Raw genomic sequence first — 27,121 nt, forward strand, 5'->3', positions numbered from 1 at the left:
CAAACAAAACAAAACTACAGACATCGACCCTCCTAAACTAAACACCTTCCGCCAAGACTGCCACTCTTGACCTCAAGTCTGCCACACTTGAGCACAACCCAAAACGCCCCAAAAATAGGCTAACTACCTTGCCAAAACTGTGTAGCCACGAATCTTGTAAACTTACACGAAGGCCAAAACAGAATAGTCCTAAACATGCCAACAAAGATCCCATGCACTCTAACAATATCCCAACAACCATGCCTCATCCTCCTCCCCTAAAGAAAACATGAAAAAAAGGAATGAAAAACCTAGGAAAGAGACATACAACACAAAGATCACAGAAAACACAACCACAAAAGGAAGGAATTGTGGCTTAAAAATTGCATAGCAAGAGCTATGAAAAAATGTTAACATGCAATTACTACCAAATGACAAAATTAGTAGTGCATTGCACATTCACCTTTGCAAAAAAAACAAAAATTGCGATGTAAAATTGTTAACACTACCAGATGAAAAGAAACCAGTAGTGTAGTGCAATTTCAAAATTTTGCAAAACCCAAAAGCTCCGACACACCACTGGGATGAAAAATCAAATGGTGTGACCTGAAAACATTGAAAATATTGAAAAATGTAATTCAAACTGAATTTAAATCCAGTAACCCATGCCAGTGTATTGTCCACAACTGCAATACTGAATAAACACTGGCTAAACACTGTGTGCCCTCCACTACTATTAAATACCACTTGCAAACTGGCGTGCAAAAACAACAAATATCCTCCTCTCACATGCACCGCCTGGCATCACAGAACTAACTAGGGAAAACCCTAAACTTAACAAAAGGAAGCATCTTGCCGTGCGGTTACCTACAACGCAGACAAACTAGTGTAGCCCCGATTATGTAAACATACACTACTAGAGAGAAAAAAAAATTCTCCTTTCCCTTCCTTTTCCAAACGCACCACTGCGTTGTAAATCCACAAAACAACTCCGAAGAGGGCCCATGCCCTTAGGTCAACTTCACTGGAACACCCTTCTGTGTCCAGCCTCCTCAAAACAAAACTTGGGGTTCCTCCTGAAGGTTTTATACTACTGCCAATACACCTGGCCAGGGTGTATAAGCCTAAACCCCATTGCATGCATGCAACTCCCATTTATATATTCCTATTTTGCGCAACATACACCGCATATAAACGTGTACTCTCCCACACGTCAACATCCACAAACGTACATCACCCCACACACACACCACTACAAAACACACGTGCTACCTCTCACACATGTACTAGCACAAAAAATGCACTACAACTGCAGAACCTGCTGCCTCCTGTGCGCACCCTTGTGTCACACACCCCATAAGCTTGCGCTCACATACGCAGACTTAATCCACAATCATACAGAACTTCAACACATGCAAACGCAGATCACACAATTAGAATTTCCAAATCTGCAATTCCCAAAAAATTGTGCTTCTCCCAAAATTTGCATTTCCCCATAATGCGTTTGGCAACATATTCATTCCCCAAAATGCACTGCGAATTATACATGAAATACATCTATGATTCCCCAGACAATTTATGTGCATTTACTACAAAATTTCGAGCGTTTCTGTATTTTAAAACCTCAAAACTGTGGACTTTACTTCACTTCATCAATTGTCCAAATGCAAAATCTCCTAATAGAGTTTCTTGAAAAACATTTAAATTCTTCCTGGAAAAAAAAACTACCTGCAATCTCATAAGAAACGCTGTGCAGAGACAAATCCATTTCTCTACATTATTCACTTTACTCCTCAAAATCTCATGACATCATCCATTTCACATGCACCACAAATCAAACTCACAGCAAAAATCTCCATTAATCCCCATGAACTCCTGCCAATAAAAACATTTGGGCAATAACTTGAAATGAGCATCTTTTCACATATAAATTCATGTCTAGTTTACCAGTGCCCAATTAAACACAGCACCTTTAACCCAAACCATAAACCTTCACACATGTTTTTATAACAACATCAATTCTCAAGGTTGCCTGTGTAATCGAGTCACTCAGTGCTCAGGTTACCATGCCCAAAATTCGTTGCCATGTCATGCTTCCACTTCTTTTTGTCTCGTGCCAAAACGGTTGTAAAGCTCCGTGCTTTGCATTTACTTGGCAAAACACGCAGAGCGCCCCGCTCTGTAAACAAATCCAGCTGTACTTGAATTTCCAGGAGCGGCGGTCATCAATTAAACAACGTGCCATGTGTCCCATAGATGCCGGAGTGATGTGATTAAAATAATTGTACCTCCGAGCTTAATGCTATCTCATGGAAATACATCTTCAGCAGACGCAGCATTTGCTCGTGTCTTCGTGAGCACGACGCACAAAGTGATCCATAAATAAACTTGCAGATTGTCATAAAACATCCACGATCGCACGTTTCTCAAAGCGCATATATTTGTTGTGAAGTGTCTTTCCTGGCACGTCATCACGCTCAAGCACGTCGCTGGGGGCTTTCTTCAAATCGGCCACTTCCTTCACTAGCAGCTCCGGAGCTCCGAACATGGCGCAGGGGCATAATTCATGCGTTCCAGCCTAACGGTGATGCTGGAACGCAGGGGCTCGACTGGGCGCGCGCCACCCACGGCCCCCAAGGACCCCGAAAATTGCCCCATAACACGGCAAATTTGAACGTTTTTTTTTTTTTTTTTTTCTCAGTACCTTGACTTGTGGTACTGCAGGTCCCATGATCACTGCACAACAGGAGCGCAACGGCGCTGGTTCATAGGCTGCAACATCAAATACAAATCTGCTCCTGCCAAACTCCTTTTTCTTGCCGTTCCAGCATCATTTCTCCATCGGAGCCCGACATTTTTCTGGCCCCACAGATGGGCTACAGGCTTCCTCCACAGCCTGTTTGATGGTACAGTGCCTTCTCAGTATGGCACCAACCTCACGTCGCCCTGCACTTCTCAGCTCACCAAACCAGCGTTTCTCCCAGCTGGTGTTGGCGTCAGTAGGGCATCAGGTCTTCTCCTCTCCAAATCTCCAGTTCCCAGTTACTTTTCTCTCCACCTTCACTGGATTCTTTAGATCCTCGTCGCCAAATGATGTATCCTGCCTCCTGCAGGATCTACCCTGAGCCAGTAATAACAAGGAGCAGGAACCAGGCTGACTCAGGTATGTAGAAAGTAGAAACACGCTTTATTGTCTTAGTTACAGGTTCAGTATAGAAGTTAGGAGAGAGAGATCATTAGTAGCTTCTTCCCTGGTTCCCTGCCCAGCTCCAAGTCGCTAACCGTCTCCTTTGGAATCCCCAGGTGCCCCAACACTCCAAGCTCCACTAGCATTCCATCACAGCTCTTACACAGACTCAGACATCATTCATACATATGCAGGATACAACATAAAGGTAGGCAGAGGGGATGAGGAAGTAGGCAGAACAGGTGGAGAGAGAGAAAAGGAAAGTAAAAGATGGTCCGCAGCACAGAAGGGACACCAAGACATTGGTAGAGAGCAAGGAAGTGACGAGAAAATTAAATCAAGACAGGAAACAGACTGATGAGAGGGGGCACGGGAGAAAAATGCAAATAATAGAAGTCAGTAAGAGCAAGCAGCAAAGGGTAGGACAGATTAGATGAGGGAAGATTAATGTTGCCGTGAAGAAGAAGAGGTGACAAAGAGGGAAGAAGAGAGGATCGAAGACGATCAAGATGTTCAATAATGTCAACAGGTGGGCCAGGAGGATGATAAACAACAAGGAGCAAGACAGGGAAAGGATTGGAAAAGGAGGAAAAATGGTATTGAAAGAAGGGAAGGGAGAGCAGAGGGGAAGGTAAAAGTGTCCAAGAAGCATTAGATGAAATAGGAGGGCAAGATAGGTTAGAATGATCGCGGATGTCAGCAGAAGGTGTCTGAGGGAAGGAACGGTTGGTTATCCTGGATGGAATAGGACAAGAAATGGAAACAGCAAAAGGAATGAGGGGTAAATAGAAGAATGAGTGGAAAGCAAGTTGGTGCATGATCACACGCGAACAACGACAAACAGGATTTCACAGCGCCCTTAAATGAGTCCACCCTAAGGTAGATGCGCCCACAGGCTAGGAGATAGTTAAATGGAGCTATGGACGGCACAAGGTCCGCCACATGACTCCGGCACCAGCAGGACAGCCCGGAAGATGTTGGTAGGCTGCAGGGGTCAGGCAGGCCGAAAGAGGCAGGAAAACCCTCCCGGTGGCAGTGACGAGCCGCAATGGTGCGGACTCACGTCCACCTCCCCCACATTTCAGCTCAGATGATATTCCATGTAGTTTACTGCAATCTGGCTAGACTGCACTTCATAGTACTTTATGGTGCTTCGTGCCGGGAGTGGATTCTTGTAGATAGATCGAGGGACCCTTCTTGCTTCTCTGCCTTTTGGCTAAATTCAAGTGTAGAATCTGTTGTTTTAAGAGCATTCAACATCTACTTTTAGTCAGTTGGCCAGCCTAAGACTTACATCCTTGCCCATGGTGTAGGATGCACCCTCTGCTATGCAGGGGTGGGCGAAAATCCTGCCTGCAAAACGAAATTGGTTAAATTTGCCAACAATTCCGTTCTGCAGGCTGGGGAATTTTTCACTGTTTCTGCTGCACTTTATTTTTGTGGCGGAAATTTCTTTTTTTGCCGGAATTTCTTTTTTTGAGTGGTCCGAAAACACACACATAATGAAATTTCAGGGGACAGACAAAATTTAAAGGGGTGAAATACCATTTTTTCCGACCAAAATGAAATTACGAAAAAATGTAAATTCAATTGGGAAAATGCCCCAAATGGCCAATTTCACTGCATGGGTGAAATGGGCACATTGGGAGAAGTTTGCCAGGAATCCACCAATTTTCCTGTGGAGTGGAATTAGCCATTTTCGCCCACCGTTAGATGCAAGCATGGATGTCAGACATTTGAGGTGTTTTCACAACAAGGTGTGTGCCGGAGAGTCATGCCATTGTGCAGTTTGGGATGAATATTTGTGCCAAATATATTATGAACACAGCTCTTGAGTGGTTGGGCGCCAGTAGTATAGAGCTATGTGGACAATCCTGAAGGGTCAACTGTGCTAGGAACATCTAGTACCGAATGGTGAGCGAAAGCCAAGTCATGCCCAGGAATTATAACCTTCATGGCAAATGGCTGATGCAAGCTTTGACCAACAGTGAACTGAAAAATGGCCACACAAGCACCTAGTAACAACAACGGTGTGATGGGCAGCACAGGCCCGGAACAAAGCACAGGTGAGCAGCTGGTGCCTGCCTAAAAACCCTGGGCAGAGAAGTATACAATCAAGAATACTTAGTACTGTCTGGTACTGACACAATATGAGTAAAGAGGCAGTGGGACTAGTGTGATTAAGAGGATTATGGAGAAGGAACCTGTTATAGCTCCTCTCAGGGACAAACATGTGAGGCACATGGGATGACGTAGCTGCAGTCGGGTATAGTCAAAGCCTGAGACACACTTTGAGGAAACTCTAGAGGGAGGTCTTCTCTAGAACAATTGCAGTTATTCCCCTCTTGCAATTGGTTGGAATAGTCAGGTGTGTCTCTGCCTTGCTCCCTGCAGCCATTTCCTCTTGTCTGCTGGACTTAAATCTCAAGGGATCTGCTAGGTAAACCACTTGGGAAGCAGCCTTAGGTGCTGGTTGATGCTCAGTGAGTAGCGTACATTGATTGTAATCCGTTTTTTGCCCTGTTTCATGTACTCTAGTGGAGGGGTTTGAGTGTTTTTTCAATCATTATTTTGACCAGTGTATTCTATTCTGGCGGGTTTCTCTTGTATTTCTGTGGCTTCTCACCCTGTTTTTCTGTGCTGGCCTACATCTAGAGTGTGCAGTCCCTAGGGTGTAGTCCTTTGTTTGTGTCTGGCTTTCTCCCAGTCCCGCCCTCCGCTCTTGCAATTGGTTGGAATAGTCAGGTGTGTCTCTGTCTTGCTCCCTGCAGCCATTTCCACTTGCCTTACGGACTGTAATCTTGAAGGATCTGCTAGGGAAATCACTTGGGAAGCAGCTTTAGGTGCTGGTTGATGCTCAGTGAGTGGTGTACATTGATTGTAATCTGTTTTTGCCTTCTTTCATGTACTTTAGTAGAGGGGTTTTGCTGTTTTTTCAATCGTTTTTGTTGACCAGTGTGTGCTATTCTGGTGGGTTTTGCTTGTGTCTCTGTGGCTTCTCACCCTGTTTTTGTGTGCTGGCCTGCATCTAGATGGTGCAGTCCCTGGGGTGTAGTCTTTCTTTGTGTCTGGCTTTCTCCCAGTCCCGCCCTCCCCTCTTGAAATTGGCTGGAATAGTCAGGTGTGTCTCTGCCTTGCTCCCTGCAGCCATTTCCACTTGCCTTCTGGACTGCAATCTGGAAGGTACAAAAAAGAAGGTGGTGAGGCGCGCACTCCCGGTCCTGGTCAATTAAACCTGTTGCAAAAAATAGGTAGCTGGGTCACATCCCAAAATGGACAAATATTCACAGGGTTAGATCCCTTCTGCTGAAAATCAGGTACTCAGTATTAACAGGGTTAGATCCCTTGCTGCAAATCAGGTAGTCAGTATTAACAGGGTTAGATCCCTTGCTGCAAATCAGATAGTCAGTATTAACAGGGTTAGATCCCTCAGCTGCAGTTCTGTGGTCTGTGGTTGTTCTCCTCCTAGCGCTTTCTTATCTCAAATAATCATCAGGGAGGCTGTTAAGCAGGTGTGTCTAATTAGACTCAAAGGATTCTGGTAGCTGTAGTGAAAAAAGTTTTTTTCTGTTCAGGTTGCCAGCAACCGACACCCCTCCAAAGCACAAGTCCTTCCCAAATTTGGGGGAGGGGAGAGAACCATCTTTATGATTCTCCAAAGTGGGGCACAGTCACCCCGTGGCGCTGCCTCTGGAGCCCGGGACTCCCATAGCATTCAGTACCAAAAAGAAGGTGGTGAGGTGCGCACTCCCGGTCCTGGTCAATTAAACCTGTTGCAAAAAATAGGTAGCTGGGTCACATCCCAAAATGGACAAATATTCACAGGGTTAGATCCCTTCTGCTGAAAATCAGGTACTCAGTATTAACAGGGTTAGATCCCTTGCTGCAAATCAGGTAGTCAGTATTAACAGGGTTAGATCCCTTGCTGCAAATCAGATAGTCAGTATTAACAGGGTTAGATCCCTCAGCTGCAGTTCTGTGGTCTGTGGTTGTTCTCCTCCTAGCGCTTTCTTATCTCAAATAATCATCAGGGAGGCTGTTAAGCAGGTGTGTCTAATTAGACTCAAAGGATTCTGGTAGCTGTAGTGAAAAACGTTTTTTTCTGTTCAGGTTGCCAGCAACCGACACCCCTCCAAAGCACAAGTCCTTCCCAAATTTGGGGGAGGGGAGAGAACCATCTTTATGATTCTCCAAAGTGGGGCACAGTCACCACGTGGCGCTGCCTCTGGAGCCCGGGACTCCCATAGCATTCAGTACAAAAAAGAAGGTGGTGAGGCGCGCACTCCCGGTCCTGATCAATTAAACCTGTTGCAAAAAATAGGTAGCTGGGTCACATCCCAAAATGGACAAATATTCACAGGGTTAGATCCCTTCTGCTGAAAATCAGGTACTCAGTATTAACAGGGTTAGATCCCTTGCTGCAAATCAGGTAGTCAGTATTAACAGGGTTAGATCCCTTGCTGCAAATCAGATAGTCAGTATTAACAGGGTTAGATCCCTCAGCTGCAGTTCTGTGGTCTGTGGTTGTTCTCCTCCTAGCGCTTTCTTATCTCAAATAATCATCAGGGAGGCTGTTAAGCAGGTGTGTCTAATTAGACTCAAAGGATTCTGGTAGCTGTAGTGAAAAAAGTTTTTTTCTGTTCAGGTTGCCAGCAACCGACACCCCTCCAAAGCACACGTCCTTCCCAAATTTGGGGGAGGGGAGAGAACCATCTTTATGATTCTCCAAAGTGGGGCACAGTCACCCCGTGGCGCTGCCTCTGGTGCCCGGGACTCCCATAGCATTCAGTACAAAAAAGAAGGTGGTGAGGCGCGCACTCCCGGTCCTGCTCAATTAAACCTGTTGCAAAAAATAGGTAGCTGGGTCACATCCCAAAATGGACAAATATTCACAGCGTTAGATCCCTTCTGCTGAAAATCAGGTACTCAGTATTAACAGGGTTAGATCCCTTGCTGCAAATCAGGTAGTCAGTATTAACAGGGTTAGATCCCTTGCTGCAAATCAGATAGTCAGTATTAACAGGGTTAGATCCCTCAGCTGCAGTTCTGTGGTCTGTGGTTGTTCTCCTCCTAGCGCTTTCTTATCTCAAATAATCATCAGGGAGGCTGTTAAGCAGGTGTGTCTAATTAGACTCAAAGACCGGCCCACAGTACATACAAGAGAAGCTAAAACCCTACCCCCCTTCTCGCACCCTAAGATCAAGCACTGCCCTCTTTCTAGTGATTGCAACCTCTAACTCTGTAATGATCGGAGAATCCGCCTTCTCAACCTTAGCCCCAACTCTGTGGAACTCACTCCCCCCTCATATTCGACACACCCAAGACTACATGACCTTCTGCAAAGCTCTAAAACCTGGCTTTTTCCATAAAACCGACTAAGACCATCTTAGGCGACTGAGACCTAGAACCCGGTGACAAATGTTCAATGAGATCAGGAGCAATGACACCACCGAAAGCGCCTATTAAGTCTCTAATAAGTTTACTCTGAACGCAGCATTCACAAACGCGCACTTGAAATGCAGAATACCGAGCTTGTTAGATCAGAACTCGACCGAGACACTTGCCTCTCCTATCACTATGCTCACTCTCTACATCAACACACAATTAGAGTGCAGCTACACTCCTCGATCAATTCGGCATAGCTGCTCACATACGAACAATACTTTATGTACACCTCAACATTCTGATAAAACACAGCTATACCCAAGACATTCGGGCCTAGATGCACACATAAGGGTTCTTCACAGGCTTAACGCAGCCAAAACCCAGTCCTGGTGAACTCCCTCCAGACTGCACACATTCAACTGATATCAAATACCACCACACCTAATGCTAGGATGCAGCTAGCATCAGGCATTCTGTTAGGAAAGATTTCATGATTGTAGGTAATTTTTCTTCCATGTTGCAATCCCCAAACTTTTTGCTGTTGTTTTACACCCTGATCTAGACTTTACCGGAGAAGCGCAGCCTTCCGCCGCACTCCTCTGGGCTTTCGCTCCATTCTTACGGGGAAACTGACATGCCCTTAAGACAGTCAGTACCGGGAGACTTCGTTTCCCTTAGTCCTTTCCTCATGTTGCAGCTTTTGAGCAACATGAAACAAGAGTGCACTGTAACTTACATTACCGCGCTCTTGGGTCTCTAGTCATTCCAATGGCCCTAGAAACTCTCGCTGGACTTATCATGAAATGTGCAGGTGTGTCACGGACGGGACTGGTGGCACGTTTCTTTGTGTTTTGAACCCCTTTTGCCATGTTAACCGCGCTTCCCGCGTTTGGCCCAAATGGGTGGCCTGGCCTCCAAAATGGCCATGCCACGAGGTTCTTTGTCCTGTCCGCTGACCGTCTTCCCCCTTCACCTTCCCCCAGGTTGAGACGACCCGGGGCAGTCCTTATTTGGGCATGCACTTTCCCACGAAACACAACGCTTTCGCAGGCTTCTGCATGCCTTGTGTGTGCCTCCAGGATGTGGGCTGGGATGTCGGTTCCCAATACAATTCCTGGGTGCCAGAGAGTCTAGAGTATCTTGAATGCCTGGGATCACCGTGGTCCGTGATAGGTCCACATATGGTGTGAGTGTTTTGTGAGCAGATCTCCCATTGGGTCCTCGCCGTTTTAGCGCGAAGGGAACTCTGGATAAGAGGCGGCTGGAAACACCACTACCATGTCGATCTCCTGAGTTCTCACGAACAAAGGATAAGGAGCCAAGTATCCTGCAACTAAGAAGCTAAGTCGAGGAATCGCTGGTGACCCGCTGAAGGTTTGCCACCCTGCACTGCTGTTGTCCTGTGAGACCCCTCTGCCTCTGTTCGAACGAGAAGGCCTGTACTGGCGCTTCGACCCTTTAGAATAGTGGGAACAACTATTCTCAGCATCTTCACCAAATTCTGTACATAAGCCTTCGGAAGCGTCCCTGGGCCATCCAGTGGACTGACAAGCCTATACAGGAATCTTGCTCTGTCACCGCCGTCTGGCTTACTGCTAATCCTGTGTCCTCGGCACTCTCACACGATTCGTACACTTGGCATTCCCAGGTCTGACGTGAGATGTGTGTTTTGGGACCGGAATACATGCGGTTGCCGAGTTGCCCTGCTGTGGTAACAAACCTGTGCGTGTTCGCTGCATTTGGGACACCCTCGACCCTGACTCCTGCTGTCGCAGAATCTACACGGCGTCGAGACATCCTGCTGATCGCATCTGAACCTGCCAGTACCGAAACGGAACCGGAGAAGCCTGGGTCTGCCTGCATCGGGGACCGGTGAGTAGTCAATACCCTAACCGGTCGCCCTCCCGCAGGAGCCTGTGGCTCTCCACCGCTGTCATACACAGCAACCCTTTTTCCACACTCGCGCCCTGCTTCTGCCCACAAGTGGAGGCCGCGCTTGAGTAGCGGGGAACTGTTCATCATCGTTTTGTTCACCTCTCTGAACTGCCTGATCTCCCTGAAGAGACTCTCCTTTGCCCGTTGGCACCCGCGCGTGCAGGTACTTTTGAGCACAAGGCTCCACTCTTCGTAGGGCTCGGACTTCCTTCTACTTAGGTGGCCTCTGATGTCGAACTGGGTCTAACGATTACTTGCACTGCCTGTTTTCCTCCCCATCTAGATGGTCTGCATATTTCGTGCTTCTAACTCTTTAGACCCCTTGCCCTTGTATATATATTGTATTGCTTGTGATGTATTAGTTTATTGGAGTTTTACCGTGATTCTTTACTATGGTCGATGTTACAAAGGCCTTGTAATAAATGTGTCGATATTTTTAATATAACACCTGTCTGGAGTAATTTGTAAGCGTCCTTGCTTTGTGTGCTCATTGCGGGCTTTCAGTCACTCTCACCCCTCTTGAGACCTAGTCTTGACCGCCGCCATTGCTACCCTGATTGGTCTGGCTTGTCCAGAGGTTACCCTGTTCCAAGAAACTAGGCTGGCCTTCTGAACCTCTGCCCCTCCAGGACAGAGTTCAGAAATCCATCTTAACACATTCGCATCAGCTGCGCACATAACCGGTGCACCCAAGCACCTACTTTCTCGACTGACCTGGACTGCGGTCCCCGATGGCGTTTAACCTACCAGCACTTTGAGGTCATACCTATGATATATAGAGTGCTATGTATATGCCAAATAACATAACATAACAAAACATCTGGAGCAAACATGCAAGTGCCAGGACCGTAGAGCTGTGGGAAGACCCCCCACCTGGGAGTACCCCATATGAGCCTTCACGTAGGACCAGGGAGTGGTGAACATAAGAAAGGGCCACAGCAGACATGATAGACAGTCTCCGTGGGCCAACAGGAGACGTGGGCATGTGCAGTGAGCATGTGTGCCAACCACAGGAGTTAGGATCACATGCATGAGCCATTGGGTTCTAACACAGCTGGCGGGCACGGCTGAACTGAGGATGTGTTTATGGATGTGGTGAATGGGGGAAGAATTTGTTGCTACACGTTTCTCCTATTTGGGGATCCAACCTGGGTTTGTTTGCAATCCTTAGAGAATTATATACATGATTGTTTCTTAGAAGTTGTTAGTTATTTCTTACTATTTAATTGATGAGAGTAGAACATGCCATTTCAGGTAAGAGGGCCCTCGTGCCACCACTTAGCGAGCCCTGCAATGCATTGTTCAGTAGCTCTGAACTGGAGGTGAACTATTTAAGTTCACCTCCAGTTCAGAGCTACTGAGCAATGCATTGTACTACTATTATGTTTCCTTCGACATCCAGTTAATTTTCAAGGTTTCTCTCCTGTCCACCACCGCCCCTCTTCTTTTTCTTTTTATCAATACGCCTGTCTTAATTCTTCTGACAATAATTTAGGTCTAACCTGGCGTCGACCCACTCTCGTCATATAAGGACTGCGCGTCGCCTGACTTTTCTTTCAATTATCGGAGGCGTGGGCGGACCCACGCAGGCGCTTCCCCATCGTAAAGGATGATGTGCACCAGACCCACCAATCATTACTTAGCTTACATAAACTCACAACTCCTCCCACCGCCCCGTCTTCCTCACAAAATCCAAGATCACACTGCTCCTCCTCCTGCCTCTCATCCCGTCACCTCCCAGCAAAGTCCTCCCACTCAGGTCAGCCACACCTAGCGCAGTCAACCGAACCCTCATCAATTCTCTCTCTTCAACATGTCTCTCACACCTAAGCAAAAAATGTCCCACAGTCTCAGGCACCCCACACACCGCACAGTCCCTTGACACGCTTCCCCACTCGAAACAGACAGTCATTCAGCCCCACATACCCTATCCTCAACCGATTCAGCATCACCTCCTCCCCCTCCTCCATTCCAGACTCCCCGCATCCTCCTTCACCGACACTTTTCCACGAACACCAAACATCCACCTGCCCTTCACCCCACTCACCCACCTCTCCTGCCACTCATCCATGACCCGTCTCACCATCACAGCCTTCACCTCATCCACACTCAAAGGCAACCTCACATCAACCGCTCCCATCCTCATACCCTCACCCGCCGCCAGATCCACCAACTCATTACCCAAAATGCCACTGTGACTGGGGACCCACGCCAACTCCAAATCCATTCTCCGACGCACACACTGATCAATCTTCCTCCTGAAATCCAAAATCACATCCTTCCTCTCACCATCCCCTGCCACAATCGCCTGCAACCCACTCAATGAATCCGAGAACACCACCACCTTCTCATACCCCAGCTCGCACACCCTATCAATCGCCAATGCAATCGCCACCAACTCAGCCGTACAAATAGACACATCATTCGTCAGTCGCCCTACTTTATACTCCCCGGTGTTTTCCAAATAATACGCCATACCCACTCTCCCAGACACAGGATCTTTCGAACCGTCCGTGAACACCTTGGATCCTTCCTTCCCTGCCACATACGCCTGACCCAAAGCCTTGATCTCACCCCGCAAACCTTGCTTCTTCGACACCACACTCGCCAACTCTAAACACACCTTTGGAGACCCCATCATCCACATCGGCCATCTCACCAAATCCATACCCATCACAGCCAACAACTCGCCTACACCCCACTTCACCCCTTTCTCCCACATATGAAATCCCAAAGTGCCCCCCTTCCGACTCCACCGGTCCCTATAGTAGTCAAACCTCCAATTATACTTCAAACATTCACGCACCGGATGAGCCACACTCTTCGCACTGCACTTCACCCACCACCTCATATTCAACGCATCCCTCCTCAACCCCAACGGCATCTCCCCCACAAGCACCTGCACCGCATTCACTGGCGAGGACCTCATCACACCCGAACACACCCTCAATGCCCTCGCCTGCACCCTATCCAACCGCAACTTCTGACTCGCTGTGAAACCCACTGCCACCTGACATCCAAATTCCATCACACTCAAAATCAACCCCTTATACAACATTCGTAAACACGTCTGCTGCGCACCAAGCTGCGCTCCCTTGTGGGCCTGCTGAGGCCTGTGGGGGTGGGGTGTAAACTCTGAATTATTCACATGTGTTGTGAGGAAAGGGAAAGAAATCTAGCTTTGTGAAAAATGAGAAATTCGTTTTAAGGCGGTGCTCTGGAAATATCCTCATTTCCCGTTTAACTTCATTTAACAACGTCACAACAGGACGTTATTGAGCCTGGCCTAACCTCCTGCTTTCTTTGTACTGTGCTATGATCGTATATGTTCTGCTGAATATGTATGGGCGCCTATATCAACATGATTTGGGACGAGGGCCTTATTTAGAGCAACAACAAAAAAGCAGCCGTAGGCACCGTATACATTACAATGGAGACAAAGAAATACAGTCAGGGTTAATAGCTGCCAATTTCAGGAGATGACCAGCCAGCAGGGAGCTTTAACAATAAATGCCCCTGAAAAGCTATGCATCCTTCTTTGTCAGCAAGTGTCTGATGTGGAGGAACCAATATTAAAAGGCAACGAGATAATAACACTTCTGTATACCCCAACAGAAGTGACGGCCGGAAGGGCTCCAGAAAGCACAGCCTGTATGGCATACGCTGCAAAGCACACATTTTAAGCCCCAGAACGAAAGTAATATAGAAAATAATATATTGTTTTGTTATATGACTGCTGACTGGTACCATGGGGGCAGTTGTTGTTGGGGGCCCCCCTTAAGCTCGAAAGCCACTTTGAACTGAAAAGGTTGAAAGGCCCTGAAACCATCCCTGATTTTTGGGCATTGGTAAAGCTAAAGCGCCATGGGAAATATCAACATGGGGATTCTAGTTTATACTCCCTTTTTCCCCACTAAAAACGTTTATCCCCCAAAATCGATTGATTGACTTTTCTTGATTGGATCTTTTGATTGTGGCGAATTTGCATTACGTTTAGAAATGTTATCTTTTCATTTTATTGTTTGTGATGTAAACACCATTTAAATGTTGGGGGCTGCACAGACCCAAATGTATGTAAAGCTTTAAACACCGGGGCTAAAGAGTACTGCTTTTGCACCAGCAAAAATTGTGTTTTCTCTGACAGGGGGCATGCCACAAAAGGTATTGCTTTGAACCATATTATATTGGTGAAATGGACTGGTACAGCCAGCAAAGGGCAAACAAATTCCCATTCCTAAACCAATGTTGTGTTTGGGAAATCACCATGGACCACAGAGTACTGTTTGAATGTTGAAAATTAGAATGCCTCTTTCTTCAGTATACTTAATTTTCTTAATAAATCAAATCACACACTATTATGCACTGTTGATACACCACAATAAATATAACAGTGCACCTTTTCCTTGGAAATCAAGTGGATATGCCCTTCATCGACCCGTGGTCCATTACTTTGTGTCATTCTGGGACCTGCTCTGCTTGTTACAGGCCTCAGCTACCCTCTTTTGAACCACTTGAAGAGATCCCTGTGACATGTCTAATGGCTGCTGTGTTTTTAATGTTAGCAATCACTCCGGGTAATAGGATGGGGCCAACCATGTCATTTTATGCCACAAACCATACGTCCTCCATTGTTCTGCGATTCATCTCAAGTGGCATCAGAAGCCATTGTACACCTCTTACATGTGGTTAGGGCTATCCCACTTTATTTACAAAGCACTACGACATTGCAAGAGGTGGACTCTCTCTCTTCCTCTAACTTTTGTTTCTGTTAAGAAAAGTCTAACGCCGCCAATGGTGGGCCTTAGCTGCTGGGTGAAGTTGTCAGTTCCTGCCACATATTCTGAATTTGGTATTGTTCTCCCTTCATATTTTGAGGGTAGAGCTACTCAGGGAAATTCAGCCCCCCGGAAGGTTTGCGAGAGCGACTTCTCTTTGTGATATCTGTTTGACTTCTGCATGGGCTCCACCCACCAATTTCTGCTGTCATTACAAGTGAAGGGTGGAGGCGCTGCAGATGCTGTTTTTGTTTTCAGCAGTGTTGTCTTCTGTAAATCTTTCATGACAACCAATCACTATTTGTTCAGCAAGATTGAATTTTGTGACTACTTGAGATACTGTTCGGTGTACACACATTTAAATAAGGGCTGTGACGAGGAAGATGGATAAGGAGGTAATTGCTCAATTACTTTTCAGTAATCTACACTACTACAAGACCACGTCTCGCTCATCACAGTTCAGATTTCCCTCCCTCCCTGGTTAATGTAAACAACTTGGTATAATAAAATGAAGTGGTTGAAAGGGAAGGCGTGGGTTGGTCACAGGAGGCAAATAGTAAACATTAAAACAATGAAACATAGCAGAAGCAATGGGGGGCCTCTATCCCTCCAAATAGTTTCACAAAGGTTAGCACATAGTCTGTTTCGAAGAGCTTTCCACCTAACTAAGGACTGCGATGAGGAAGACATGAAGTAACGAAGATTACTGGTAAGTAAACAAGCCATTGGCACTTTTCAGGAAGATTTTACATTTTCTACAAAAGAGTCACTTAAGATGAGTTTGACTTTATGATCCATTTCCCATAGATTGTTACCAATAAGATATTATCCTTGTGAAGCAATGCCACCAATCACAGCTTTAGCTCTATCGTGCACCCTCTATATGCCAGCTGCTAAGCTGCGTATGCAGTGTGGTCTTTCAATGGATCTTCGGGTAGGTTGACCCGATTTTCAAAATAAAAACCAGGACAGGCCACTGAAATAGAATTAGGGCCACAGTTTCAGCCATAATTAACACAAAAACAAAAAAGTGAATAATATACAGGACGATCTGGAAACCGTAGTCCCACTTCTATGTTGGTGGCCTTTCCTGGCGCCTGTTGGAGGCACAGAGAGCTGATTGGAGGAGAGACGATCTGGAGTAAGGGTGAAGGTATGGGAAGGGGTGAAAATAGAGTAGGTGCTTGGGGTGGTAGCCGGCTGGATGTCAGGATTGTTCAATCAGTATGGCAACAAACTGGGACAATATCCACCTGGCCAAATCTCAGGACAGGGTTTTTAAAATAAAATAAAAAGTCCTGGGTCACCAGGACGAAGGGGCAAATACCAGGACAGTCCCAAGAAAACGGGGACGTCTGGTCACCCTATCTTGGACTTTCCTATCCGGATAAAACACATACCCAATTGCCACCACCATAAATCACATAGACTCAAACCAGCGCTCAGGACTCGCCTACGATCTTCAACACCTCAGGTTTCGCATCTGCCTCCCTCCTCTATCCCACTAACAACCCAATCCCTACTCTTTCCTTACAGAGACACATGCAAGCAGGCTTCCAAAATGAGAGAGGTGCACTATACAAAACCACTTTACATTATGCTATGTTAATACATTACAGTCAAAGCATGCTGGCTTTGTCAATGGGTGTTTTTTGAGCTTGAGTTGGACTTTTCTCTGTTTAATCGCTATCTCGTTTTTCGCATCTCTGGGTTTGCTTGACGCATTGCCACTGATTCATAATCCCTATTATCCAGTGCTAGGAGGTTTCCTCCTTTATCTGCTGCTTTTATTTCAGTATGGCAATTTTCCCGTGTTCTTTTTAAAGCTATTATCTCGTTTTAGTCAAGTTATCCCTCTGCCAGATCACATTTACCCTGAATGCTTTCTCTTTGTTTCTCTTCAAATCTCCCCAGCACACGTAATCCCCTCTTCCGGTGCCACCCTCGGGCGCCCGTGGTTTCCTGCGCTTAGGAAATATCCATTGATCTGATCTATCTCGGTGTCACAGGAGAGAGGAAAGGTTAATAGCCTTCCCTTTTTACGTGCCTTAGGGTCACTGCAGGTGTCACTAGTTCTAGAGGCGCAAATATTTTACAACTTGTCTTCCTTCAAATATTGATTGTATTGAAAAAACGAATTACGCTTTTAATTCATGCGTCGGTAGAGCTCCCTCCACGCTCCTAGTAATAAGCCTGGAATTGGCAAGGTGCGGGGAAATGTATTGTACAGGTGCCAGATCACCCTCACTCTCAGAACTAACATGGTTTGTGTAAGCAAGAAAAGAATCAGAAACGAGCTGTAGTGGGAAACATAGGCCGTAAGCGTCACTGTACCAAACCAAGTGATCATAATATTAAGCACATAATAATGAATACATGCTTTTGGGCATCATGGGATAAGGTGAGCAAGGGCTCTGCTCCATCATAGGGCCAGCTCGAGGCTGATCCATGCCGCCACATCTGAGAGGGTACACGGCCGCTCAGGTTCCCCCCAAAAGGCCCTTATATATATCTTTTCTCTGCTAGAGTCCCAAAAATATTCCTCATGAATATCTCTATGCTTGCTGTTGTCAGATGGCCCCCGCCTTGGTGGAACAGCTCCCTGTTATTTAAGGAAATGCCCCTGTACCTAATAAAAGTAAGACCTGTGTATTTGCATAGGTTGGATAAAGCATTATTTAATTTCTTTCTGCATTTGCATGCATATCATGACCTCTGTCTGTCTCCAGCAGCCTGCAAACCTCTTAAGTGAACTGAACATTTCAGCTAAAAGTTCCTTCCTACCCAATTGAGTTTGGTTGTTGCCCCCCAAATGTATTATCAGAAACTCGGGGTGGGTGTCCCTGACACCTAAGAAACCTGCTGACCTGTCACGTAGATCCTCCCACTTCATACCCGGCGTGCCCCACCAAGATGTGATTGTTTTTTGAAAGTGTAAACCATCCTGGGTGTCCTCTAACCATCTGCTTGCTCTTGCCACAAAAAAGTGGCCCACAATCCAATCTGACTTGAAGGGGAGGGAGCCTGTTGGGAGAAATGCCAGTGTTAGATCAAGTCCTTTCTGATGTATTTTTTATATGTACCAGATTTCCGGTCCCCAATCCCTTTGATGGCTTTCTCATCCAAACCCCCATCCAGGCTGAGGTTGCCGTCCCAATGTGAAAAGATTGTGACCCAAATTCTGTGGGATCCCACTCTACTGCCCTGATTGCCTTTCCAAATGGCCCAGCTCCAGTCTCCACACGGCTGGAGACTTCCCTCGTCCCCCGCCGGGGACGCAGAAACAAGAGGGTAAGTTTGGGGGGGCGGGAGGGAGGAGAGGGAAGGGAAAAAAAATACTTACCCGAGTCCCCGGCGGGGGGCGAAGGCAGCCTCTCAGCCAGGGCTGGACTGGGAACTAAAAGAGGCCCTGGAAATAATTACAGGGGACCAAAAGAGGCCCTGGAAATAAAGTTCAAAGTGGCCCTTTATGACACATTGTCAGCAAGCCCAATGCTTTTCCTATGAGAAAATTTGGAAATACCACAGGAAAGAGGCCCAGGGTGCAGAGGCCCACCGGGAAATCTCCAGAGTTCCCTAAAGGCCAGTCCACCCCTGCTCTCAGCCGCGGGGAGGCCCCGCTTCAAGCCTCCCCATAGGCTGAGGGGTTGCCACGCCCCCCGCCGGGGAAAAAGGCCGTGGAATCCCGACGGAGGGATTCCCGGCCGGGTATGGACCTGGCGAGAGCCAATCAGAATGCTTGTTTCATTCTGATTGTCTCTCGCCGGGGTACTAATGTTTCATATGTGTCATTGCATACCTTATGAAACATGCCTATTATTTTATTTGCCTTCTAAAATTGGAATGGGTGCCTTGTATCCTTCTCGACTCCCTCCAGTTTGGCCCAGACTTTTAGAGCATACTCTGCAAGTGTGCTGTGAGTGGGATCCACCCACCGCTAGTTTAATATGATATGATATTGCTGCTGAATTGGATGATGCTCAAGATCTCTTCTTATTTTGCTTGAATGACTATTCAAGAAAATCATTAATGTGCCCTTCATCGATGTTAATGATGTTGAGCACTTTAATTATGTCACCAATGATTTTTAGGCACTTACTGTATAGCCAGATCCACCAAATTGCCTGTGGGCTCACTTGCTGCTGGATGATCAATCTTGTGCCCTGCAGCACCCGTGCCTTGGGTGCGGTTATCTGCAATTTCTTTTATTGTTTTTGGGCCTTGATCCACTCTTTCCCTCATTCATTGCGAGGGCTCTCACTTTTCTTCCTCTAGTATTTTCACACTTCCTCTGGGACTGCTGTCATTCCCATCTCTGCTTGTGTCCTTAGCGCCTGCAGGTTGTGAACTGTATCATTAAAATTGTGCTGAAAGTCCTTCCAAACGAACAGATCCTTTTTAACCTTGCTGCCTAACCTTATGTGATGATGTTTCTTTGTTGCCCCTCTCATTTTCATCTCCAGGCTTCTGTGGAAGACCTTTCCTTGCAGTACGATTTTTGTTGCAAAATTGAGTTTGCCTGCTAGGGATTGAATTTTCTCCCATGTCGCTTTGTCTCTGCTTACTAGCTTCCTAATCTTGTTTAATAAATCCAATACCTTCTCATGAGGCATGTGGCATTCCCCTTTGCTGGAGTCAATCTCTATTTATAAAACGGACAACACTTTTGATGGTACCACTGTTTTATCCCCTGCTAACAGGATCCCTAGTTCCACTGTGATTTTTCTCCCATTTTTTTTTTAAAACACCTGGCTATGCTACTCTGATCCTTCTGGCCCTGCAAAAGAAATACATCTATGTAATGTACCACTAACGGATCTACGTGATTTTACCAAACCGAAATGTTCGACCCCCAAAAGTCCGTTTTTTTCCTCCAATTTACCGCAAATATATATGTGGGGGGAGAGCCACCACAGCCCCCCCACCTTACCCCTATACATTTTTTATTTACTTTACACCCCAACATATATATATGCGGAAGATTGGGGGTCGGACCTTTGGGGGTTGAACTTTTGGGAGTAGGCAATTTTGTACAATACCACCACTAACACCCCTTAAAAGGATTTCTGTAATGACTACTGTAAAAATAAACTCACTTGCTCAAACTATGCACATGAAATAGCACAGCCCATGGGAAGGCTCCCATGTGGGTAGTGCAGGTGGTGGATTAACCTAAATTCCCCCTCTTCATTTGACACCAAAACCAGTGAAGAGAATATGAATTCTTTGAATGGGAGTTCTTTTTAATGGACATTTCACTCTGCCAGAGTTATTTCTTTCCTGATTTTTCCTCTCACTATTTTGGGATTCGGGTGTGTCGATTTTAGGTTGTTTGGTATGAGTTGTGAGCCCTGCCCCGTGAAAGGTATTCTGAAGCCTGGTTTGAAACCTTCCTTCATTAATTTTTTTTAGTCTTGGCATTAGGGATTTTTAGATAAACACCCCTACGCTAATTTAATTCTGCTTCTTTATGTCGGTTCGTACGTCACACTCATGGCACCTTTGACCAACATTAAAAGCATACTGTGTCAATATGCTTTGATTTCCTCTTCCAGTGACTATATGTATATACAACCATTTAGGGTTATTCTTTAACCCATTTCTATAAATACTTATATTTGCCGCTGCTGTTTTCTCATTATTCCGTAACATGTAGCCACTTTTGGTCAAAGTGGGCCACTTTTGTGGCCTCTTGGGGCCAGTTTGATAAGTTACTTCAACATGAATAGCTTATGACCCATTTTAATGAATAACTATTCTTTAAAAATGTATATTTGCATCCCATTTTAACCAAAACCTCCCTCTTGTGTACTACTCAAACCGCCTGTCACAAAAAGAATGAATTGCCCTTTGCAACCATGGCCCACATTTTATCGTGTCCCTGGCTGCATGCTGTGTGTGATTCCTGCCTGGTCAGTTTATGACCCGGGGTACACAGTTTTGTATTTGTATATGTTTATTATTTGTAATGCGCACCAAACCCTGGGGTAACTGGGTGCTTGAGAAACTTGGTGGTTACATACAGAGAAGTGCAATACATTCATGTTACAGTCAAATATAAAAAGCAGAGAGGGGCCCTGGCTACAGGTGGGTCTGGTATGAGATCAGAGATCAAAGGCATAGAGTTTGGTGTGACAGACAAGTGATTAACAGACCAAAAGTCATTACAGACAAAAGAGTGGCAAGTCATAAATAAGCAGTGGTACGTTTACGTGGCAAGGTCTCTTAGTGGAGAGACTTCTTGCTCAGCCAATTTTTTATGTTGGCTTTAAAGGTGAGGAACAAAGGTTCCTGTCTGAGGGGGGTGGGAATGCAATTCCAGCATTTGGTGGCATGTACTCGGAAGCTAGCTCCTCCTGCTGCTTTGAGATTGAATCTGTGGGAACGAGATGATCTGGTAGTGCGTGTAGGTTGGTGTTGGCAGAATTTGTCCGCCAGGTATTTCGGAGCTGAGTTTGTGAGGCATTTGTGTGTGATGGCCAAGGTGCGTAATGGGATTCTGTCACAGATGTTAAACAGTGACAGCATTGGGAATGGATGTTGCTGCCCCCGGCTGCCACAACTTCTTATCAGCTGAACAGTCACTTCACTTAAAATCGGTTATGAACTATTACGTTATTATAGACATGTGTATCGCGCCCGGTCAGAGAGTTGCCTCTATGTGCTACGTGCATGCTGTACTTGCGTGTGCCTGTTCAGGGCAAAGGCATGTGCTGTACAATAGCATTGTGCTCCCCCTCCGTTTGCTAGTGCAGTCCAGTAATAGTATGCCCAGTTAAAACATCATGCATACCCACGGCCGTTTCACCAATTTGTAGACCACACTCAATCAATATTCAAACCACCCCTTTAAACCAATTATTGCAATTATTAAAAGTGGTGCTATTTAAACACCAGACTTCTTCCGGTTTTGTCCCTTATGTGTCTGCGCCCGCCTCAGGCTGTCTGTGCGCACTAGAGGAAAGCTGACCCTCCAAAATAATAACACAATAGTTAATTGACAGTCCTGAATTAGTAGGAGACTATTGTTTAATTTAAATACGGTACAATGAGGTACAGTTTGCCTATGCAGAACCCACTCTGCTCATCACGGAAATTACAGGCAAATGATTCACCGAAGTGCTTACTCTCACCTTTGTGGCACTGTAGCTACGTGAAACTAGACTTGTATGTTTTGAACTATCATTTTAAGAGCGACCTGGATTCGAACAGCAGTAGGAAACATTTGCAGGTTGTGAACTTCCCCACTTCAACAGTAAAACTCTTAGAATAAGTGTTCGGTCTACTTTCCCCAATGTGCTGGAAGCGAGACCGATGTAACCTGGGCTCACTCAACTGTTATAGCACCGCTATTCATACTGATGCGTCTTATCACTGAGCTATCACTACCTCAATTCCTTTCATGGTTTTGCGGGGAAACTGTTGGTCAGCTCCGCTTCTTTGACCCATTGCAACAGTAGGCTCTCCTTTAAGCTGAGACTATTGGCCATCGTGCATCATGTCAGCTGCTTCTGCGTGTCGTAGTATGACCCACGTTGCTGTTCCTGTCATATAGCTCAAACTTGAGCAAATCAAAACCAGTCTCTTGTTGCTCTGTTGTAGGAGTAGTGAACCGTTCACAGCCACGAGTGCTCAACACGCTCTACTATCTTACTGACTGGCTCTGCTTTCGCTGATATGACACCCAGGACTGTGCCTGTCCTCTTGGAAACTCTCCTGTGCTTGGCGCACATCCACTGACACCGCTGTTGACCTCTAGCAGTCCAGGGGGACCGTCAGTGGCAATGACACCTCTCACGGATGCAGCTGTGCCCAGTATTGCCCAGTCGTTCGCCGTGTCTGTCAGCCCGAGGCGACCCTGCTGTGCCCATCAGATCCCCAGATTTGTTTTTCTTTCTCGGAATTACGGGTCCAAGCTTTAGTTGACTTTGCCCTCATTCGCCTGTGTTCGGAACCCTGCCCAGCTGCCGCAGCTGATCCGTTGCCCGACAGGGGGCTGAACACCTCTCCTTTTGTCCTTAGGTGCAAGAAATGAATTGGCAGCCGCACCCGCGGTATAACATGCCACTGGTGATCCGTTGCCTGACAGAGGCACAGACACCTCTCCTTTTGTCCTTAGTTGCAGAAATGAAATGGATGCAATACACAGGGGGCATAGCTTGCATCACTGTTTTTCCGAGCACTCCCAATACCACATTTCCGTTCGAGGGCACAGGCGACCAGCTGTCCTGCTGCCTCTGCGGTAGTGCACGATCTTGTGTAGCACCCGCAGATGGGTGCTGCTGCTCCCAAAGCACCCTAAAGAGACCAGCGCCACGCTCTCTACTGAAAGGGATTTTGGTTTCCTTGTTTTCGCCGTTCTCTTCTTTTTCCTCGCATTACCTTTCCGTGCTGAGAGGAAGGAAAAATATGCTGGGTAAAGGTGTCCCTAATAGTACATTTACTATCCGGCAGATACCGAATAGTTGACCAATGTATTCGGCCGAGCCGAATAGTGAGCCAAATAGTGGTTTACTAGTAGAACTGTCAATATATTCATAACAAGCCAAAACTGTTGGCTTTGCCAATGCGTGTTTTAACAGAACGTCAGTGAAGGACATGCATAATGCTTATAAATAGATCATAGCTGTAGCTAAACTTTAGAAGGAGGGGAGAGAGTGCTGCTTTCAGTGCTTTGAGGCACCACTAATTCGCAGACGGGAATGGCTGCAGACAGTGCAGGGTGCGGCAGGATGGTCGTGCTAATAGGGTATACAGTGCAGTTTAAGCGACGCCTCACCCCTCAGTCCCCCAGTTCCTCTATAGAATTGGGGGATGAGGGAGAGGGGCAGATGCAGGAGAAAGAAGCCTGTAGCAATTGGGAAATATGTTAGGATTATTGTGCATCGAGGTGGGAGGTGGCTCTGACGTTCGGTTCTGTCGAGGGATTGGGTGTCTTTATTGTTTTATGAATACTTTTTGCTTTATCAAACATTATCCACTTTTGCACGAGGCTACACACTACCTAAGTCTTCTTAGCAACAAGGTGAGAGGGGAAAAATGTGTGCACATGTATTTTCCTTTGAGACAAACTAGTCTCAGTGAGAAAATGGAAAACAAACGTTGAGGTGAAAACTGAAAACCAAGAGGCACCCACTCAAAAATGTCGTCTTAGTCGGTGAAGCTCGAACCCAGTCACAGGGCATGGTTCGGCTTTCATTTGCAAGGCCGGTTGAGCTCCGCTTATTGCATTTTGTTGTGACCCTGAAACACATAATCGGATGCAATTAATCATTAACATCCGCAGATAAGTTCCCCCGTCCCCACATTTTCGAGCCTCTGTGGTTTACAGAAATACAAGAACATTGCATTGCTTTACATAGCCAAACACTTTTAGAAAATAGCATCACGTTCATGGTGTTTTCAGGCAATCTTCTTATGTAGATTACAGCCGCTGAACACAATGAAAACTGGAGCGATGTTACAATGAACAGAAACCTGCCATTCACGCATACTGGGTGCAATTAAACAATACTGTGCACAGCTTTGTTTACTGTGCATCTGTAAATGGGACTGTTGCTGCTTACTTGGTTTATATGTAAATCTCATTAAAATATGCTTACGGCTAAATAGAAAGTGCAGCCCTAGATATTAACTTCCCCTAATGTGTGCTTATTTATTTATTGCATTTATTTAGTGGTTGTTTATATAGCGCATATGAACTTACAAAGAACCGCTTCAAAGCGCTCCAATGCAGGGGGGGCAAGCATTCACAGGAAAAAGAGCATTCTTACTAGGCATTGGAACATTCAGAATGGGCATGTGCTAAGTTATGTAGGTACAACAAAGAGGAATACAAACAGGTTACAACATTTAACATAATTATTGTACGTGCCTGATCGTCGTTTCACCAATGCAAGAGCTATACATAAAAGAGGAGAGCTGGGGGGGGAGGACAAACATATGATGAGCCCATCACATGTGCCAGACGGCATTTCTGATGGAATAAGTGCATGCAATGTGTAGTGGGAGGAAGGGAGGATAGAAAGGGAAGGGGGAGGGGAGAGGGGATGGGATGGGTGTTAGGGAGAATTCTCTGTTAAGGCTAATTTCCCAAACCTAGTGAGTCCCCCAGCAGCTTTCCTGGATTTTGGGGGTTTATTTTTTTCTCCTGCTAAGAGTGAGCCTCTTTTTCTCCCACTCTTAGACATGATTTGAGATATCCTTTGACTTTGTAATGTGTTTTATGGGCTATGGGGTCTTTTACTCTATAGGGTTTCATGTGTTTTTGGTAAGTGTGTTACACAGCACCCTCAGTGCAGTAACACAGGAGTGTCATAATGACCCCCAAACATAGACTCCATACCCTGGGACAGACTACTGTCTCCCAGGGCATGTAAAGTCACCATTGACTTTACTAGTCTTAAATTGTGAACAGAAGCAGTACAAACCATCATATTGTGGAAGTACTGGTAGGGGTAATTAGATTGCCCCATGGTCTGTTTTTTGAGGGGGCACTGTGCAGTCCCCCCTCATCGAGTTTCTGGCTGGTGGCAGTGGTTACCACGTGAAATATTCCACCAGAATATTTCCTATGGGATTTTCCCATTCATTTTAAACGCACCACTTTTTTTGTGCAATGTTAAAGATACCGCTGGGTTATTTATTTAATATTTATTCCCCGGTTGGGTCTTTTTGCCAGGACTCGGTTTTAAAATGGCGTTTGTGTTCGCCTCTGTAACTCCAACCCAAGCCGAGCCCTTTGTTCCACTTTTTGGCGGGCTTCTGCACAGAAGCCTCCAAAAGTGGTGCCACTCTGTCTGGGTCTACAGGATGTGTGGGAGGGGGGTTTAGGCACCCTGGACTGAGTTGCATCGGCAACTCAAGTCGCACTCTTGTGTGATTGGCCCAGTGGTGAGCCGCCCGGCTCACCACTTAGCATGTTTGAGTGACAGCTAGGACTGATGAATGGGGGTTTTCTGCATAAAAGCAGGGCTTTGGGGACTGGAACTTCAGAAGTCGCCACAGGACCAAAGAATCCAAAGAGGGAGAAGCTGAGCCGACCTGCAATGACGACACCACCGGTGGAGCCCTGCTGAACTGTCTCACCACTTCCCAACGACAGAGAAGATCTTCATCCCGGAGAGTCTTCTTCCTCTGAACTGGTGGAGATAACCAGTTCACCCTCTTTTCACCTTCCTGGATCGTCTCATGGTCAAATCGCCCGTGCCAAACACCCCGGTGGCCGGATAGCCACGCTTCACCACTACCGTGAATAAAAGGGTAGTACCTTTTAACCGGGAAACTCCACGGCTGGTTTCTTCCCTGGCAGTGCAACGACCTCCAGCTTTCCTCCACGTCGAGATCTTCTCTTCCCCTGGACGAAGCACCGACTTGCATCCGCTGCCAGGAACAACTGCCCCCGCTGGAGCTTTCTCACCATTTCAGGTACTGTGTCCCACCCGGTCTCCCTTGCAACAGACTGATCAAGGTGTCCCGTAAATCCTTGACTCTCTATCCTGGGGTGACTTGGGAACTGCTAACTAACCTTTTCTGAACTGATCCAACCCTTTTTGAACTATTTGCAAAGACGTTTTAAAGTATCATTCAACTGTGTGATCTTGGACACATTCTGCCTTGCTCCCTCCAAGAGTGGGCCTAGCCTATGAACTTTCTTGCTCTAACAGTAGACTCTGCCTTTCTGACTTGCTGTGGTTCTTTTTAAAGTGTTGGTATTGTGTACTTTCCTAATTCTGCCTTTTTCCTCCCTTTTTAACTAACTTATTGGAGTGCCATCTTAGGTTAAGCGCTCACCTTTGTCTGAAAATAAGTGGTGTTTTTACTAAGACTTGTTCAATAAGTAATCAGGGATGTATATATA

At 46.2% G+C, this 27,121-nt stretch overlaps 1 protein-coding gene across 2 annotated transcripts in view; it reads left to right on the forward strand.

Moving 5' to 3' along the window:
• RASAL1 (RAS protein activator like 1) overlaps nucleotides 1-27,121 on the forward strand; it is a 1,443,380-nt gene that overhangs the window by 381,996 nt on the left and 1,034,263 nt on the right. The window contains exon 1 of one of the 2 annotated variants that reach the window (XM_069619246.1): nucleotides 2,489-3,142. The exons of the other annotated variant lie outside the window; for it this stretch is intronic. The gene's annotated coding sequence lies outside the window, so the exon portion shown is untranslated. Of the gene's footprint in view, nucleotides 1-2,488; nucleotides 3,143-27,121 lie in introns of those variants that run through there. 2 annotated transcript variants of the gene reach the window in all.

Source organism: Ambystoma mexicanum, chromosome 10, assembly GCF_040938575.1.
Source record: "Ambystoma mexicanum isolate Mex_15411 chromosome 10, UKY_AmexF1_1, whole genome shotgun sequence".
In the NCBI taxonomy this organism is placed as follows: domain Eukaryota; kingdom Metazoa; phylum Chordata; class Amphibia; order Caudata; family Ambystomatidae; genus Ambystoma; species Ambystoma mexicanum.